Here is a 19,200-nt window from a genome sequence, read left to right on the forward strand (position 1 = left end):
CAATTTATACTCACTATTTCATATGCAGCAACTTTTCAATAAATAAACAAAATATTGCTTACCTACCACGGCGATATATTACATTAAATTGGTTACATTATGGCGTACGCGGCGTCACAATGCACACTCGGAGCCATATATCAGCACATTATAAAGGCAGCAAAGGCGGACAAGTAGGCAGCGCTCTGGCTTCATGCAAGTAATTTCACATAGATAGCCTCCTTCATTTTTAAAAAGAAACCTCAAATATTAAAATACGGCCAAGTGCGAGTAGGACTCGCGTTTCTAGGGTTGCGTACATAAGTCCGACTCACGCTTGACTGCACATTTCTAATAGGTTTTCCTGTCATCTATAGGTAAAGAACTATTTTGAGTATTTTTTTCAAAATTTTAGACCCTGTAGTTTCGGAGATAAAGGGGGGAATGGTCATTTTTTGGCTATTTTCTTAAATAACTTCAAACCTAAATATGTATTTTAAAATTATAAAAAAAAATATGGCCATCTTTGGGTCACTAATTTACATATGTGTAGCAAATTTCAACTTAATTGGTCCAGTAGTTTCCGAGAAAATAGGCTGTGACAGACGGACAGACAGTCAGACGCACGAGTGATCCTATAAGGGTTCCGTTTTTTCCTTTTGAGGTACGGAACTCTAAAAAGTGTAAAAATTATATGCGGCTACGTTTTTGTTCCAAATTAGATAAATATTTAAACCCAGTTTAAACACAAGTTGCATACAGTAGGATTACATTAACTATTTGCAATAGCGGGTTGTGGAGACTGGAGGTATAATCGCATACGTAAATATTCTATGATAAAAAATGACATTTAAATACTTTATTCTGTCACAATCGATACATAGTTAGAGGAGGCGGACTCTACCGATAATTTTATAATCACTTCGTAAACTGCTTTGATACTGCGCTCGCTGAATACATATACTTTTTTCATCGCAAACCCGCCAATTTTTATTTTGCCGAAATGTAAAACTTATCGATTCTCGTTCACAAGCACGCATATAGGTATCATTACAACTGTTGCTCACACAGTCGCCCAAAGCCAAATTTAGTTTACAATTTAGTTTTTAATATTATTCTCTAACAAAAAGCGCAAAATAAATTATTTTAAAATAAAAAAAAATATATCACTTACATGAAAATTCTACAATAGTACTGAACGTCTGTGGCAGATATTTTTTTGTTACAAACAAAACAAAATAAACCAACTGTCAAAGCTGAAAGAGTTTTCATAAAAACGTGACCTCTATGGAGTCCCAATCGTATAAAGCTTTGCCCCTAGAGCATTCACGGGAGAGCAAAAACAAGTGAAATAAAGTGAAAACATTATTCTCGTGTGTATTATTTCAGTCCTATCTAGCCAACTCCGGTGTCATATACAGCGCTTATTTAAATTTAAAATACTTTAAAACTTAGCGACTTCGTTTAGGTAACAATTTTTATTCGTATCTTTTAATTCCCGACTTGTGGGATTCACCGGCGCTAATTGACTCTATTACCGGCTTAACGGCTACCGGTATTGCATTACTGTAGTTAGAGCAGAAGAGAAAATTCATGTAACAAGGTATTATACCGGCGGAATTCGCAACACTAAGTACTATATTTTTATACATCGCATATACCTACCTATATTTTCTGGGATCCTATCTCATCGCATAATAATTGATTGTGATAATGTAATGTTACGCATAAATCTCTTTTCGCATATTTTTTCTCCAGCTGAAACAGGAAATATTTTGCATAGGTTGTGTATAATAGGGTAGGTTAGGTTTGTGTTATAATTTTTCAGAAATGTTAATATTTCCAGCACAATATCAATTATGCGAAATGAGTTTTATGCGTAAATTTACATTAGGATAATCAATTATGCGACCCAATATGGACCCATATTTTCTTTTTAAATTAGTTTTATACTTACATGATGCTTATAAGTTAGAGACGAAACCTCCATTGAACTGCGTTTCTACTTAACTTGTTTGATAGATCGAAATATGCAAGCGCTGGTGGCCTAGCGGTAAGAGCGTGCAACTTGCAATCCGGAGGTCGCGGGTTCAAACCCCGGCTCGTACCAATGAGTTTTTCGGAACTTATGTACGAAATATTTACTAGTCGCTTTTCGGTGAAGGAAAACATCGTGAGGAAACCGGACTAATCCCAATAAGGCTTAGTTTCCCCTCTGGGTTGAAAGGTCAGATGGCAGTCGCTTTCGTAAAAACTAGTGCCTACGTAAAATCATGGGATTAGTTGTCAAGCGGACCCCAGGCTCCCATGTGAGCCGTGGCAAAATGCCGGGATAACGCGAGGAAGAAGAAGAAGAAGATAGATCGAAATATGCAGACTGAATTAGCGGCTTAGCTTGTTTACTTACACTTATCAGGTACATATTTTTCAAAAATACGCGACATCGATTACTAAGTATACCTACAGGCTTGACTGCGTTATGCTAGTAGTAAAAAGGTGGGTCTGCTGACGTTGACTTTCCCAGTAAAATTACTCCAAAAGCAATTCGGAATGTAAAATGAAAACAACATTATTTTTCTCGAGATTACCTTCCGTTATCTCCCGGAAAAGCTTTTCTCGCGGTAATGAATGCTGCTCTACTAGCGTGTACCAACCGCAATTATCTTAGCCCTTTGCCGTGGCACCATGTTATTTCATTATAGACTTTATCAAAGGATTATTAAAGTCGTTTTAAGAATGTTACTGTTTTATGAAGCTTGATTTTAGTACCTAGGTCAACAAAGTAAATTGCAAACCAAATGTTAATAAATGATATCACATCTCCAATTATTTCGTTTTGCTCTTCATTTTCCGTACAATTTACTTTCCAAGTATTATAAACTTTAAATTTTGTTTGTATGCATTTGGTAACTTCTGGTTATATTTTATGTAGCCCGAAGCATAGGAAAATCAAAAATATGTGTGTTCCAGGTACTACCTGCAATCGTTACTGTAAAGTGTATTAGCTTGACTGGTCTTGTAAGTACTACTTGTAAATTACAGCTTATTACGAGTAGGTACCTAAATATATCAATTATAATAATTAGTAAAATATCGTTTCTGATATCGTTTGTGATTTTAATTTTAATTAGGTAAGTAGATAAGTACCTTATTTTATCCCTTCCTAAAAACATAATAACTGGATTTGTTTATGAAAAATGGGGATAGGTACTTAGTTACTTAAGTACGTGAAGAAACAACGACTTTAACAAGAACAAAATAAATAAACTGACCCATCTGTGACCCCGTATAGTGAAATGTGTCACTATGTGCAATCGTGACTAAAAGCTGTGCTAGCTAACGCTCTCGGCGTGATAATCCCTGAAAAAATATCAGCTTTGCATCGGCGGTAATGCCTACCACTATAAAATTCGTGTAAAAACGTGACCCCATGGTAATTTTAATAACAAAACTTCCGTGAGACACAGACATATTATTTTTTTTAATTTTTTTTTTGAGCGTTTTTCGGCTTAAAATACGTGAGTGACCCGTTCTTAATATATTTAATGTGACCCCATGGTTTTCATACTGCCCGAAACCTACTTTGATTTTAACAGAAATATACGGTACTTTTTGCTTTTTAGCTATGTGCATGTCCCACTGCTGGGTAAAGGCCTCCCGTCACCCTTTCCAATCCTTGGAATATCTATCTATACATACATATAATAAAGCTGTAGAGGGTAGAAAGTCGGTACATGGAAGATATTTGAAAAAAAGTTGGCTGGGGATACTTAGAATCGATAACAGAACACGTTCCAACAGTTTTTAGAATTTTTGTCTGTTTATCTGTTTGTCTGTTTATTTGAACGCGCATCACGTGAAAACGGCTGAACGGATTTTGATGAAAACTTTACTAATCTATCGAGAAAATCTCCGGCCAGGATAACCTATAAAGGCTATAAAAACTCAACCCCTAAAAGGGGGGGTAGCCACAACACTCGCTTGATTTAAGTTTGCCCCTGAATCTTATGGCGCTAGTTAGGAAGGAGGGGCAAACTTTTTTCAAATATGTGCTACCACTATTGAGTACCCTGGTAAACTAACAGATGGCGCTGAATTTAATACGTAGTGACATGAATAGCCACCGAGGAAGGTTTTTGCCAAATTAACTCTAAGTTTAGATGAGGGGGTACGGACATCAACAAATTTAATTGAATAATTATGTCGATTAAAAAATATACAACAAAATTAAACGACAGTAAATTAATTACCCCTCATTGCACAGTGACATCTTTTTCACGACTACCCAAAAAAAAGTGAGAGAGAGTGTATTGTGTTTTCAGCGTTCGTGTTTGTATGTAGGTATATATTTATTTATCTGGGTTTCACTCTCTCTCACTCTTTTGCGGTTCGGCGTTAGGTCTTATGCGAGGCCTTCTGCCTTACGGCAAAGTTGATCTTCTGCCTTAATTACACTTGGGCGTGGATCCAAGCTTTCCTCTTCGCAGCTGGGCCTACTGCCTTGCTCACACTTCGCCAATTCAATTCTCTTGGTCAATTCCAAGCTCTGCTTTCTTGTATCTTTTATGCATGAAAACAACCTCGCTGAAATCCTTAAATATCGAGCCCTATGCGAAGCTAGGCTGGTAGAAAACTGTCCCATCCCTTCTTTGTATGAAATCCTGGATTCGCGCCTGGTTGGGACTAAAAGTAAAATTGCGTATATCGATAAATTTTCGCGCTCGCTTCGCTCGCGTTTTTTATATCTTTCTAAGGTATGATAAAGGTGACATTCGGGTGGCGACTGCAGCAGCATTACTCTGTTGCAACGTTACTGTCAATTTTCGTCATAAAATGATGTGACCGATTTCCATACTAAAAGTAAAAATGTACAACTGTCTATCATATTGCGTTTTTATATCGAAAACATTTCGCGCTCGCTTCGCTCGCGTTTTCAAACACTTTCTAAGATATGATAAAGGTGACGTTCGGGTGGCGACTACAGCAGCATTACTCTGTTACAACGTTACTGCTGCAGCACTGTCAATTTTCGTGATAAAATGATGTGACTGATTTCCATACTAAAAGTAAAAATGTACAACCGTCTATCAAATTGCGTTTTTATATCGAAAAATTTTCGCGCTCGCTTCGCTCGCGTTTTCAATTACATTCTAACCTAAGATATGATAAAGGTGACATTCGGGTGGCGACTGCAGCAGCATTAGGTACTCTGTTGCAACATTACTGCTGCGGCACTGTCAATTATCGAGATAAAATAATGTGACTGATTTCCATTCTCAGCTGTAATGCGGCAATGAACTGCACTCATGTTTTCGATATAAAAACGCAATATGATAGACAGTTGTACATTTTTACTTTTAGTATGGAAATCGGTCACATCATTTTATGACGAAAATTGACAGTAACGTTGCAACAGAGTAATGCTGCTGCAGTCGCCACCCGAATGTCACCTTTATCATACCTTAGAAAGATATTAAAAACGCAAGCGAAGCGAGCGCGAAAATTTACCAAAAAAAATAATGTAAACTTAATGACCCTAGGGAGAGGGGGCACCATGGTCTAGAAATGCTTAGGGCATTAAAATATCTTAATCCGGCACTGCTTCGGAGTTAACCCGACGTACGTGTCGCGCTGTACGCGTTCCAAAGCCGGGCGCCTTCGGCGCCCTCATACTAAAAGAATCTGGCGTAGCCCGACAACGTGGCGCGCTGCACGCGGTCCAAAGCCAGGCGACTTTGACTTTCTCATACTAAAAGAGACGTACGTGACACGCTGTATGGTTACCAAAGCCGGGCGCCTTCAGTGCCCTCAAACTCAAAGAGTCGGGCGTAGACCGATGTACTTGACACACCGTGCGTGTTCCAAAGCCGGGCGCCTTCGGCGCCCTCATACTCAAAGCGTCGGGAGTAGACTGACGTACGTGCTGACACGCTGTACGCGTTCCAAAGCAGGGCGCCTTCGGCGCCCTCATACTAAAAGTCAGGCGTAGACCGACGTACGTGACACGCTGTACGCATTCCAAAGCTTGGCGCCTCCGGCGCCCTCATACTCAGAACGTCGGGCGTAACGTACGCGTTTCAAAGCTGGGCGTCTTCGGCGCCCTCATACTAAAAGAGTCGGGCGTAGACCGACGTACGTGACACGCTGTACGCTTACCAAAGTTGGGCGCCGAAGGCACCCTCATACTCAAAGCGTCGGGCTACGCCCGATGCACGTGGCACGCTGTACGCGTTCCAAAGCCGGGCGCCTTCGGCGCCATCATACTAAAAGTGTCGGGCGTAGACCGACCTACGTAATACGCTGTACGCGTTCCAAAGCCGGGCGCCTCCCTCATACTCAAAGCGTCGGGCGTAACCCGACGTACGTGACACGCTGTACGCTTGCCAAAGTCGGGAGCCGAAGGCACCTTCATACTCAAAGCATCGGGCTAAGCCCGACGCACGTGGCGCGCTGAATGCGGTCCAAAGCTAGGCGACTTCGACTTTCTCATACTAAAAGCGTCGGGCGTAATTGGACTACTACAAATCGCGCTCTAAAAAGTATGAAATAATAAGATAGAATTATTTTAAGAAATTATCATGCAGGAAATTATAAATGTTATAATTTTTTGAATAAAAAATACAGCGTAATGTAATTTACAATTTTTTATATATTTAGCAGCTTACTGACACAAACCGAATTCTACGCGGGCGGAGCCGCGGGCACAGCTAGTAGTAGATATGTATAAAATATTTTGAATATAAAATAGGAGAAAGATAGTAGAATCGGTTTATATATTATGTACTTTATCGGTTACATTAAGTACTTCCCATAAAGTCTAAGAATTAACATCAGCAACAACGGCGAGCATCTGACAACGGGAAAAATGTAGTGCATACATGTGCTTGTACAATTGCACAGTTTGTTGAAGTTACTGCGCTGTAAATCGCTGAGAAGTGTTAGTAAAGTTCCAGTTTTTGTTATTACTTCATAAAGTTTTTTTAAAGCTTCCCTGAGACTTTATTTGTGGTCTCTGCACTAGTTTAATACACAATTTTTTTACCTCAGTGTTGAAAAATCAATTGTCAGTCTCATAAAAAAATAGCACCTATAGGTACAGTCAACTGTAAAAATATGGGTGCACAAATCATCTCAATAATATGTTCCGCAGCTCTTCTGTCAGCGAATAAAGAACTATTGGACATATTTTTGAATAAGTTGGCTACACCCATATTTTTACAGTTGACTGTACCAATTCTCGTGATTAGGCAGCCATGTAGACTCTGGGGCGGGACCTGCTTGGCTACTTAATCTAAAATGCTCATGGATATTAATATACATAGTCGTAATAACTAGTAGTCTCGTATTTAATACCTAACTAAATTAAACCAAAGCATAAAATATTTAGGGTTAGTTTATAATAATGTCATGATTTTTTGGAAGATTAATCGATTTTAGTGATAATTTAATATTATTATATATTTCATAATAATATATTTTATATTATAATATAATGATGAACAAACCAAGTGTATAAAACCACTTTTTAATACAATATTAGAATTTTAAGTGTTAGAAATATGAACTAGCTCCTCTGAACGGAATTAGTAATTGATTTGTTTGACCTTGCTCTAGGCAAGGTCAAAAAAGGCTAAGCAATTTATCATAAAAATGTTCCTAATCCCACCGAGCCTCGCGGCTGCCAAAGGATTCGCTCTTTAATTTATATAGACGTACAAAATTGGAACGTTAACGCGATGCACGGCAGTTATACAGCACAATAGGCAGCGAGTATTTGCGAGTGTAAATTGAAACATGTCGAGAGTTAATTGCGTCCAGCCCCGCGAGGGGACGCGGGATTAACCTCAGCCTTCGCCCTCGCCCCTTGCGACCTTCGGGGGTGGTCGAAAATGTAAGCGGCATGCGGTTATGTTTGCGTCAATTTATTTTGTTTTGATTTCCCGGTGTCTGTGAACGGATCCAATTATTTAAATTAATTTAGTATTGTTAAATTTTATTCTTCAATTCAAATAATACAATTCGTCTGATGATAAAGCGTTGTAGGTCTCGTACCTAATCCGTTAATAATAAGAGGTTGTTTTACATTGCACCTAAATTAATTTTAATAAGCATACTTAAAACTATCTTGTATGAAAAAATCTCAAACCGCCATTCGAGCTCTGTACCTACACAAAGTTAACTTTTCGCCGACTTTGACATGACAAAATTCGGGGGTGCCATTATAATACTAGGGGTTGAATAATATTATGATAACATGGCACTCCTACACATCATTGTGAAATCTGTGCAGTTTGATCGGTCCGACTTTAGTTAGGATGGTATTCCACCTGTCCAATTTCTTTGTCCAATGTCATTGCGTCTCACCCTCTCATTAAGCAAAATGTGGACCGCAATACACATTGGATAAAGAAATAGGATAGGTGGAATACCATCCTTAGGTACCACATTTTTCTTTTAGTTTGCAGTATAAGGTACATATTTTTCTAAAGAAGTAAAGATAATACCATAACTAATATACACCCGCTTTCGCTTGCCGCTTAAGACTCAGTACAGGGAAGTATCTGCGCCGCGTGTCAGCGAGGAGTAACATAGGCCTCCTCCAGCACCGGTTGAGTTTGTCATAATTTAAAAACCCTCCGCAAGAAACTAGGCTACAGTTACATGAAATTTTGACGAAAAATGTTGTGGACTTTCTAATATGCTTTCCAGGACTTCTTTCCAGGAAGACGACGATAGAAAATATTCAAAAAATTACTAAATGCTATAATTTTACCAAATTTCTACTAATTTCATACTTAAATATGATTACTTTATTAGCTTCAGTACCTATATAATTTAAGTTTAGGTATTAGCTATTTATATACTTATTTTTTATTGACACAAATTCTAAATGAATTATTTTCATTGTATTTACTCATTGTAAAAATAGTTTGGTACTTATAATGTTCATATTCATATATTCAAATTCTTTTTTTTTGTGTTATATTGGTAGATATTTTAACATTTTAGTTTTCACTGTAATACAATTTTGGGGATAATTATGTGTTGGTATTTACTAATTATATTAAAATAATGTAAACAATCGATTAGTTTAGTAACACATAACACGAGACACGCCGAATCGCAGTCCATAACACCAACATTAATTAAGGGATTTTGTGTTAAGTTGGGAGTGGAAATTGAAACATGTCGGAGTTAATTGTGACTTGACTCCAGTCGTTCGTCGTTTCCCTACAGACCAGCAACACATAACCTTTCAGCCACAACTCACCCTGGCTTAGTTTCTCTATCCCTATTATGTTTAAAGCCCAAATGAGGGATAGAATGATCGAGTGAAGTTAAAGATCAAACGTTACAGAACTTTAAGTTGTGAAGGAGAGGCAGAATTATATATCGAATGTAACAGGGCACAATGCTAACTTTAGTGTAATTAGCAACGGTAATGGCGTATCGTAACTACTGATTTTGATTTCCTGAAGTTCTGATTACTGTGACAATCTTGATGTGATTCAAGAGATCTTATTTATTTACTGATTTGTAACGAAATAGGTATATTTGAAGTAAGTTTAACCTAGTAAACCTGCCTCGAGGCTGGCGGTTCTTGGTTTATACCCTCGTTTATTTCCTTCCATGTATAGACATCGGCTTATGTAAGTTTGTGCTCCGCCCCTGCATTTAACCAGTAACAATAGGTGAACAGAATTTAATTTACCTAAATCTGTTACCGTAACTGTCTAAATTATTTGAGATTGCGCTAAAATGAACGTTAATATTCAGGAATTTTTACTTATGTATGTATTTCTAAACGCTTTTGCAATACCGTGAAATAGGGTGAGTAGGGACAAAACCGACGATACTATACGACGATATTTTACGATAATGGCACTTTGATTTTTATACATATACTTAGATAGTTTTTTAATTTCATAATTTTGAAGATAAGTAGGTACATAATAGTGCGAAATCCTACCTCACCTCGTATTGAGGTAAAGGATAGGGTTATAGAGGATAGCAATGGGGTGAGATGGGAAAGTGTATGGGGAAAAACTTTGTGAATTCCTCCTCCTCCTTCCCACTCTTCGCTCATCCTTATCACTCCCCTTTCCGCATAATAGGTCCCGGCTACCCTGTTGTTATAATTTGGCTACTCAGTGTTGCCACAAGAAATAAATATGTCTAAAAGTACAATTACTCTTAGAGCAGCCTGAAGCAGAAAATCCAGAAAACATGCGCGTCTCTTCTGCCCCCTCAATCCCTATTCCCCCCCTTGTATGGTACATTAATTAGATATGTTACAATATAAAATGTCTAACAGTTGATGACATGCATTGTTTTGATCTGTTTCCCTCCTCCTTAAGTCGTTCCCTCACTGCAGAATCGTGGCTTCGACGGAAACGTTGCAATAGGCTTCTCCATTTATTGCGGTCTTCAGCTTGATGGAGAGCCTGAGTCATCGGCATCTGCATCAACCTTGCCGCTTATAATAAGTTTTTCCCTTAGAGGATATAACCAACGGAGACGCCATGTCTATAATTTTCGGTACAAAATAGTCTGCCGTTTTTTGCGGGAGAGGGGCACATCAAATGTATACGTAACGTCAACATAGCCATGTCAGATAAACGTCAGTCCATACATGTGTTTGACATGTGGTTGACCATTGGCCGCCTTTTTTCGACAGAGGGGAACGCCTGTTAATGACCACTCCGTTGGTTATATTCTCTAAGGTTTTTCCAGATTATTAGTACTCCGACGTGCTGTGTGTGAAGTGAACATTTATAATATTAAATATACCGGGTGTGGCCTGTAATATGAGCAAAAAATTAAACTGTAGGCTGCACTCCTCATACTGACCAACATTTGTTCAGCGACTTTTAAAAATAACTTGTGGTTTGATTTTTAATACACTTTAAAGTGTATTCTAAGACGCAATGTATTGCGAATTTTGTTATGTTTAAGGTGTGACAAGCAATGCCAATCACAATGATATGGCGTGGCGATGGCGGCCATTGAAGATAATATTTATTTTATATGAAAAATAGAGAGTCTTAATACTTCATAATTTTTAAAAGTTGTTGAACAAAATTGTCACCGTTTGAGGAGTACAATCTATGTTTTAATTATTTGCTCAAATCTTACACGCCACACCCGGTATATATATTTACTTAAATATAAACTCTAAAATTGTTGTTAGAGCGCATTGATTAACTAAGTGTAGCATGCATTATACAAGTATGCATTAGATTATTAGTCAAATAAACTCACTGTTAGCAAATCGCACATTTGTAACTTGTCATCATTTTGATTACTGTGGGATTTCCGTGATTATTTCTGGGAATTTTGTATCCATATGAGCCACCCCTTCGCACAACTTAAATGTTAGCACAATTTGGACCGAATGGAATGATATTCATTATCATTAAACAAATTAATAAACATCAAATCTTTAATAATATAAACTGAAGATTTAATAATATAAACTGAAGATCATAAACTGCATAAAGGATTACTCACGTTATACCGGGCCGTGTCCGGGCCGGAGTTTCCGGCGCATCGTTTTCCATAATAATATTTACATAAAACAACAAAAATAAAGCTAAAAAGCATGTAATTTAGATCTTGTTCATTTAAGTTGTATGAATTTTGATTTGGGATTTCGGTACGGAAAATTTCGTAGTACCTACATCCTAATCATTCCCCCATCCTGATGACTTGCGATCTCGCATAATTGTAGTATGTAGGTATCTCAAACATTAGTAGGTAGGTACCTACAATTTGGATTAATTTCTGTAGTAAATTAATAAACACAATTTTATTTTTATTTAAAATACACAATAAGGTGGTGTTACTAGTGCTCGACATGCTGATGCCCAATAGATGACACCCAGTGGTCACCTTTATTGACTATGACTTATACGTTTCAAGGTGACGTACTGGGACCGCGTCGAGCACCAGGGGGCTGATTTTTGATTTTCTATCACTCGATTTCGTCACTCGAAAATCGGTGGAAAACGGCTAAATGCTAATTTTTGAAATACGAGCAATCGAAATTTGGAATCTATTGGTATTGACCACTCGATTTCAATTCTATTAGTAGAATTTAAATGCCTAGTAGTGGAGATATTATTTAAAGAAATACACGAAATCATGTGGTCAAAATTCAAAAATCGCCCCCCAGTACCACCTTAAATCGATCAGGGGAGTCCCGGTAAAGAAGTTTTCGTGGCATCACTAACCACAATCCCGCATCCCAATGACTTGCGATCTCGAACAAGCACAATTCGGACCGATGTCGTTACTCATACATCTGGTGTACGAAACAGTGATTACGAGTTAAAAGCGATTAGTTAGTCGCACATAATTACGCATTCCGTTTGTCCGGTTAATCCGGCCTAATCGGATGACGTTTGATGAAGGTCTAGCCTCGAATAGTCGGATGTCACCTTGAACGCCGGGGGCAATTTGCAGACTATTATCAGCATACTTTAAGTTTGCGGATTTGATATAAATTTTAATCTCTCTTTGGTTAAATCGTTTATTTTGAAGGTGAACTTTTATTTAATCTTAAAGGCTAAGTTAATAGACTTTCTCAACGTTTAGGTCCTTTTGATGCTAAATAAAAACTATTTTTTCACTTTTCCCTTATCAAAGTTTAGATACCTAACTAATTAAGTCTCTTTAATCGTTTTTGTACCATTTCGTTATGTCTCTTGTCAATATTTCATTACAATCATTACCTACTTTAAAATATCCTTTTCTTAATAATTTCTTCTTGTGATATTTCTAATTTTCAAGAGGCCGTAGATATTTGCCTTATTTCTCATAATATTAAGTTTGCATCCAGGCTTCTATTGCTTGAAAACACTTTTATATTATGTAGATAAAAATTAAGTAGCTACTGATAGTAAATACAAAGAAAGAGAAGAAGACAAATTTAGTTATGGTCCCGAGCTTCCGAGGTCCCAGTGACTCAGGTCTCAGGTGACTCTGTCGACGTGTACCAGAAATCAAAACAAGACACAAAATAAATAGATTGGAAATATCAGACTCATGTAGGTGACTGAAAATAAATCTGTGCACATTCGCCCTTTGTGGTTTAACGGTTCATAAACCTTAGGCAGAAAACTCAGGCTTTGAGTAAGTTTTATAAACCTCCACATAGTTATACCCATTTGTCTAGAAAATCTAAAAATCTGATTAAAAATCCGTTTCAAGTCATTAATTATTATAAAGTTTAGAGACATGGTAGAATTCTGTCGGGTATTAAACTTGTAAGTACTGTCAGTATCCATTAATCCATTACGTAAGTAACTATGGTCTTGGCCGTAATTTTAATCGCTTCCCGAAAACACTAGACCTAGCCTAGCCTTAGAACGACCAGTTTAAATTGGACCTCCAACGGTTATAGTTCTCAAGGATCTCTAAGTTACTGTTATACTGGTTTGCTCAAGTCCCAACGCTAGCTCGGTGTGCTACGACAATACGGAGCCAGATGCTGAAAGGTGCCCATATAAAGGTCGGAAATGCCCCGTTACGCGACTTTTACACTCTCGCACCCTTTTATTGTTCAAGTGTGAAACCGGCAATAAGCCGCCCACGCAACGGGAAGTGGCCAAAAAGTGAAATGGGTAAATGTAAAAATAAAGTAGAAAAAAAACTGAAAGCACTTGATAGGTAATGAATTGTTTAGGGGGGAATTTTAATAATCTGAGATTGGAGTAAGCATGTCAAGAAAAAATTACAGGTCTAAAAGGTGAAATTATCACCTTGTAAAGTGGGATAGGATTAATGAAAACATTACTAGGTAATATAACCAACAATAGGAATAATTTTACATGGTATGATTAAAGGTAATATAAAATACATTTAATATAAAAACCGGGCAAGTGCGAGTCGGACTCGCGCACGAAGGGTTCCGTACCACAATGCAAAAAAAAAACAAAAAGAACAAAAAAAAAACGGTCACCCATCCAAGTACTGACCACTCCCGACGTTGCTTAACTTTGGTCAAAAATCACGTTTGTTGTATGGGAGCCCCATTTAAATCTTTATTTTATTCTGTTTTTAGTATTTGTTGTTATAGCGGCAACAGAAATACATCATCTGTGAAAATTTTAACTGTCTAGCTATCACGGTTCGTGAGATACAGCCTGGTGACAGACGGACGGACGGACAGCGAAGTCTTAGTAATAGGGTCCCGTTTTACCCTTTGGGTACGGAACCCTAAAAACGATTACCCAATATAAATTTTATGCAGGTATGACATAAAATATGATATTAAGCACATTAGGAAAATAATTTATAAAAAAAACCATTGAAGACTGAGATGAGCACGGAGATGAGATTATGTAAATGACTGTTTTTTACATTTTATTTATAAGTGTGCTTTTATTTACACGCGTGTATAATTTATCCTGCTATACCCTGTCAGGGTCCATGTGGCACTTCAATAATCTGTAACAACATACATATGTAATACCATGGTTGGCAATAAACGATTATGATTATGATTATATCTTATTATTTTTTTCCCTTGATCGTTTTATTAATACAAATAATGGTATCGATCAATACCTACTATATCATTATAATATAATATAGAATGAAACGTACACTACACAATTATGTTTAAAAGAGTTTCCATCACATGCTGTGAATACATTCAGCACTCATATTATTTTTAGCTTCCCAACTCCCCAAGCATAAATTAAATAATAACCACAACAACCATCATAATTATTTACCTGACACATTAAACATTTCACTTAATATACTGAGCAACCCAGTGCGCCATCATTAGCCGCCCGGGTTCGGGTGAGCCCTGTAATGGTAATGACATTTACACGCACCAAGACACTGGAAAGCTTCTTATGAAGTATCGACGTAAAATATGTATATTTATTCAATAAAGCCTCAAGAAATATTCGCTAAGGCTGCTTGAGAAAAACTGATGCGATTTTGCCTTTTGTTCCCATTTTCCGTCCCATATTTTTGTTTTCAACTTCACTGAATATTTTTATTACTTTTTCTTGTCTCTGAACACATGAGTTATTTTCACGCTGTGCGAGGTTTTTGCGCAGCTTCATGACACGAGGCTCTTTGTATACGGGTGGAACGGGGAGTAATTGACCACATTGTAAAACACACCCACTATACGATACTGTGATTATTGGGTAGGTAGGTAATTTTAGTTTAAAAAAATTGGCAAATTGGCACGACCATTTATTTGCTTTATGGTGGTATTATTTACGATACTTAATTTGATAGAGTTTGTGCGGAAAGAGAAGAGTCGTGAAATGTATGGGCTCTTCTCTTTTCGCGCAGACTTTAGGTAACATTGATTGAAACGGTTGATTGAAATTGATGTCATCATTATATTCAGAATCTTTCCTTTTCAGAGTTTATGACGTAAATTAGAAGATAATTTAATATGACTTATCTTATCATCCATTTTATTGGTTTCAGCAATCAGCCAGATAAGTCAATCAATCTAAAAATTCAATCAGCAATATTGAAAAATATACCAACTTATATATTATGAAGCTACTCTAATTGCTTTTTTATTTACTGTTATATAAAAGGAACACTAAAGTGAACCAAACGAAAATAAAATAAAAGCCACAGCATATACCTATACAGATACGGATATGATGGCAGTGTACAGATATGATGGCAGTGGGTACTTTCAATTTTTAGTAGCTCATATTTTATCTGAGCTAATAGATTCCATTAAGTTGAAAATAAAATATCCATACTAGCTGCGACCATACACGCTGTACGTCTGCAATTTGGCATTGGTGGCATTCGACCCAATTGATGCTGTATAATCCAATTTATTTTAACACTCTCTAGTCAACGGAATATTGGTTGAATAACAGCATAATTTCAGACAACAATCGAACAAACAAAATGTAAAGCACGTCGCAGTCCGCATTGCAACTATTGCAAGCCTTGCATATCGTGAGCGCGGACGCGGGGCGGCCGGCGGCAGATGGCCGCCAATAATTCCCAGTAGAGACGTGAGATTTCTACTGACCAACTAAGTGATTCTTAGACAATTTGTATTGAACGTTTATATACGTATACACCGTGAAATTTTGTTGTTGATACTCGTACACCCAAGAAACTGTACTTATATCTACCCGATTCGAACTTTAAGATAAGTCAAATATTAATTATGTCTACTTATATACGATATGGATTAGATATGTCAGTGTCGAAAGTGTCGCTCTTCAAACAAAAATTGGGCCGAAAAACCATTAAGTAGAAGGGGGTTTTGTATAGGTATTGTATTGTTATTCATTTATTGAGCATAAGGTATAATATAATACTGGTATTGGAAAGGTACCTATTGAAGAAAGGTCATATTAAGATAGAACAGTTCCCTGCAAAACTGTGTCTATAGTTTGAATGCATGTTTAATTTTCTAGACACTTAGGTAGCTAAGTATTCCACTTAATTCAAAATTTAGCCAAGTTTATTTCATTTTATCTAGTTTCCAGGGACCGACATAAGTATCTAGATACGTATATATTATTAAAATGTGCTAAGTGTATAATTGGATTCAGTGAACCAAATACTTTTATACTTAGTTGGTGAAATTGGAATATATATATTAGAATATTTGCGCAAATTGAACGCCTTTGTTGTCTATTTATGGGAAGCTGCTCAAGCTAAAATTTAGTGTGTGTTTTTATTTTCAATACGAAGTTGGATATAGGTAAACATAAGTATGTTCGATTTCATAAAAGTGTGTGTAATACATTTAAAACATAGGTAATTATAATCGTGTTTAATAAATTATATAAAAATATCGGCCGAGTACGTGTCGAACCACGCCATACAACCACAAGGGCGTCTTTGCGATACTTTTAAAGACCTATCTATCGAATGATGTAGGTACCATATACCATACGTTAATTTTCACTGAATTTTACGATTGTTTCTCTGACTACTACTACTAACTAACTTCACTTCAATTCGATGACTAAAATATCACTAATTGGCCTGCGAATTTCCTTGTCCAAATACTATTGCCGCGATTATTTATAGACTTCTTCAGTTTTTTATTCCCTACCTACCCTACCTAGTATACCTACATTTACTACATAATAATACTATATATTCTATATTTTTGTTATTTAGATCTACAAAGAAGGTTTAATAAAATGTATTTATCGATATTTTATGGCTTCTTCTTCTATACTGATTCATTTGATTGTATAGCTTTTGTTAGTCAAGACTTGGCCAGATAATCTGAAGTACGGACGAATTTATCAGTGGTTCAATACGAAGCCAAACATCCGTGACTTGACTATAGTAGTCTACACAGTAGATTAATCTCGATTGTCGTGTAACATCGTCTGATATTGACTTGGAGAATATATTAAATCATCAAGTGGACCAAAGGATCAGCTCTATATGTCAACACACCATGTTGGGCTTTGACATGGGGATATATTTATACAAATACCTTAAATATTAATACGAGAGATATTAATACTATTTATATTTGTATTCATAAATGTAACTAGGTTTGAACGATGTTTGAAAAGTTTCTATTACATCGCTCCGAGAAATATGGTCATAATCATAATTAATACCTATCTAATATGTATTTATTTTTATATAATGTTAATGAGTCAACAATGTTAAAGCAATACTTACACAAAACCTAAAACTAACAACTAAAACTAAATATAAAATATTTCTCCGAGGCTACCCGCTTCTACTACCTATCTAATTAACTTAATCGACAATCAAAAATTATTAAACAGATTTAAGAATAAGTATAAGATAAGAAAATTAGGATTCTCTCCTTATACATCAGAAATATAATTGCCGATGTCAGCATTTCTACCTGATTCTAAACGATGGTTGATAAATATATTTTCTCCTACTATTACAATGCTGCTTTTAATTTGCGGTGTTTTTTCATAACGTTGCCAAGAAATCAGAGAAGATTTATTTGTGCTAAATTAGAAACACTGGTTGTCATGAAGCTAAAGTGATATTATGTAGAATAGTTATCTAGGATATCTACGCTGCAGTCGCGGCCACAAACTGCACCCGTCATCTGGCACACGTGCATCCCCCACCTGCGCTGCGCGATGCAAATTCGCTGGATGTTTTATACGTTCGGTTACGGGCTACTTTCTGGAGTTCTTACGACCGGCACGGAATACGTATTTGTTATAGTACAGGTTTTTTCGAAGGCATCACTTAATAGAATATTGGTATATATTTTTTAATGTATTTTAATTGTGTCTATAAAGCGTGGTACGAGTATCATTTAATATCTTTTTTTGTTGCAACTTATGTATGTACCAGGATAAAAAAAAACTACCGACTTCTTTTAAGTTGCTTAACCACCATGAGAACTAAAACTAGAAAACAAAAATAATGTTGACTGACTCATAACTAAAAATAACTGAATACAGGTTTAAGCATATAATAAGCTTATATTTTCATGATTTGTTAGTAGGCGGTTATTAATTTCAAATCTTGTTTAAGTGAACCATTTAACAAACAAGGTTAGACGTAAGCGTAATTATTTTAAATAATGGTTCTGTTCTAACAGTTATGTGATTAGGGGAGACCAAGGAGAGTTGAAACGAATTTTACTTTGTCGGTTACAACTCTGGTTCATTAGAAGCTAGATTTACGAAATCTGTGTCATCTGACAGCAAATTTTATAACCATTTACCATCCGAAATAGGAACACCATATTGTTCTTTGGAACTATTTAAAAACATTGATTGTCTACTCCATTCGATGATGTTGACAATGTGATGTAAAAATATATTCTTTTGTCCTGACTGGAATCTAGAGTTTTATTTATGGATAATTTTCATACATTATATTTCTGCATCAATCCGATTTGTTTCAACTCTCCTAATACCGAGGTAACTTGAAACAGGTACTGAGGTAAGTTGACACACATTTATAATTTATGGATTTAAACAATAAATTACAAAATAGTGTATTCATTAAAGATGTTCTACAAAAGTTTTTAAAATATAATATGCGGCAGTGCAACCTGAAAATATTCTAATTTTAACTAATATTTTTGTTGAGTAAACTAGTAGTTAATAACGAAGCACATAGACTAGGAATCCTCTAGACCGAGTTTAGAGCTAAGTATTATTTCATGCAATCGATGATGCCAAAAATGCGGGGGTGCGCGGGACGAGGTGAGCGAAGTCCCGTGCCGTGATTGGTCCG

Source organism: Cydia fagiglandana, chromosome 3 (assembly GCF_963556715.1).
Source record: "Cydia fagiglandana chromosome 3, ilCydFagi1.1, whole genome shotgun sequence".
NCBI lineage: Eukaryota > Metazoa > Arthropoda > Insecta > Lepidoptera > Tortricidae > Cydia > Cydia fagiglandana.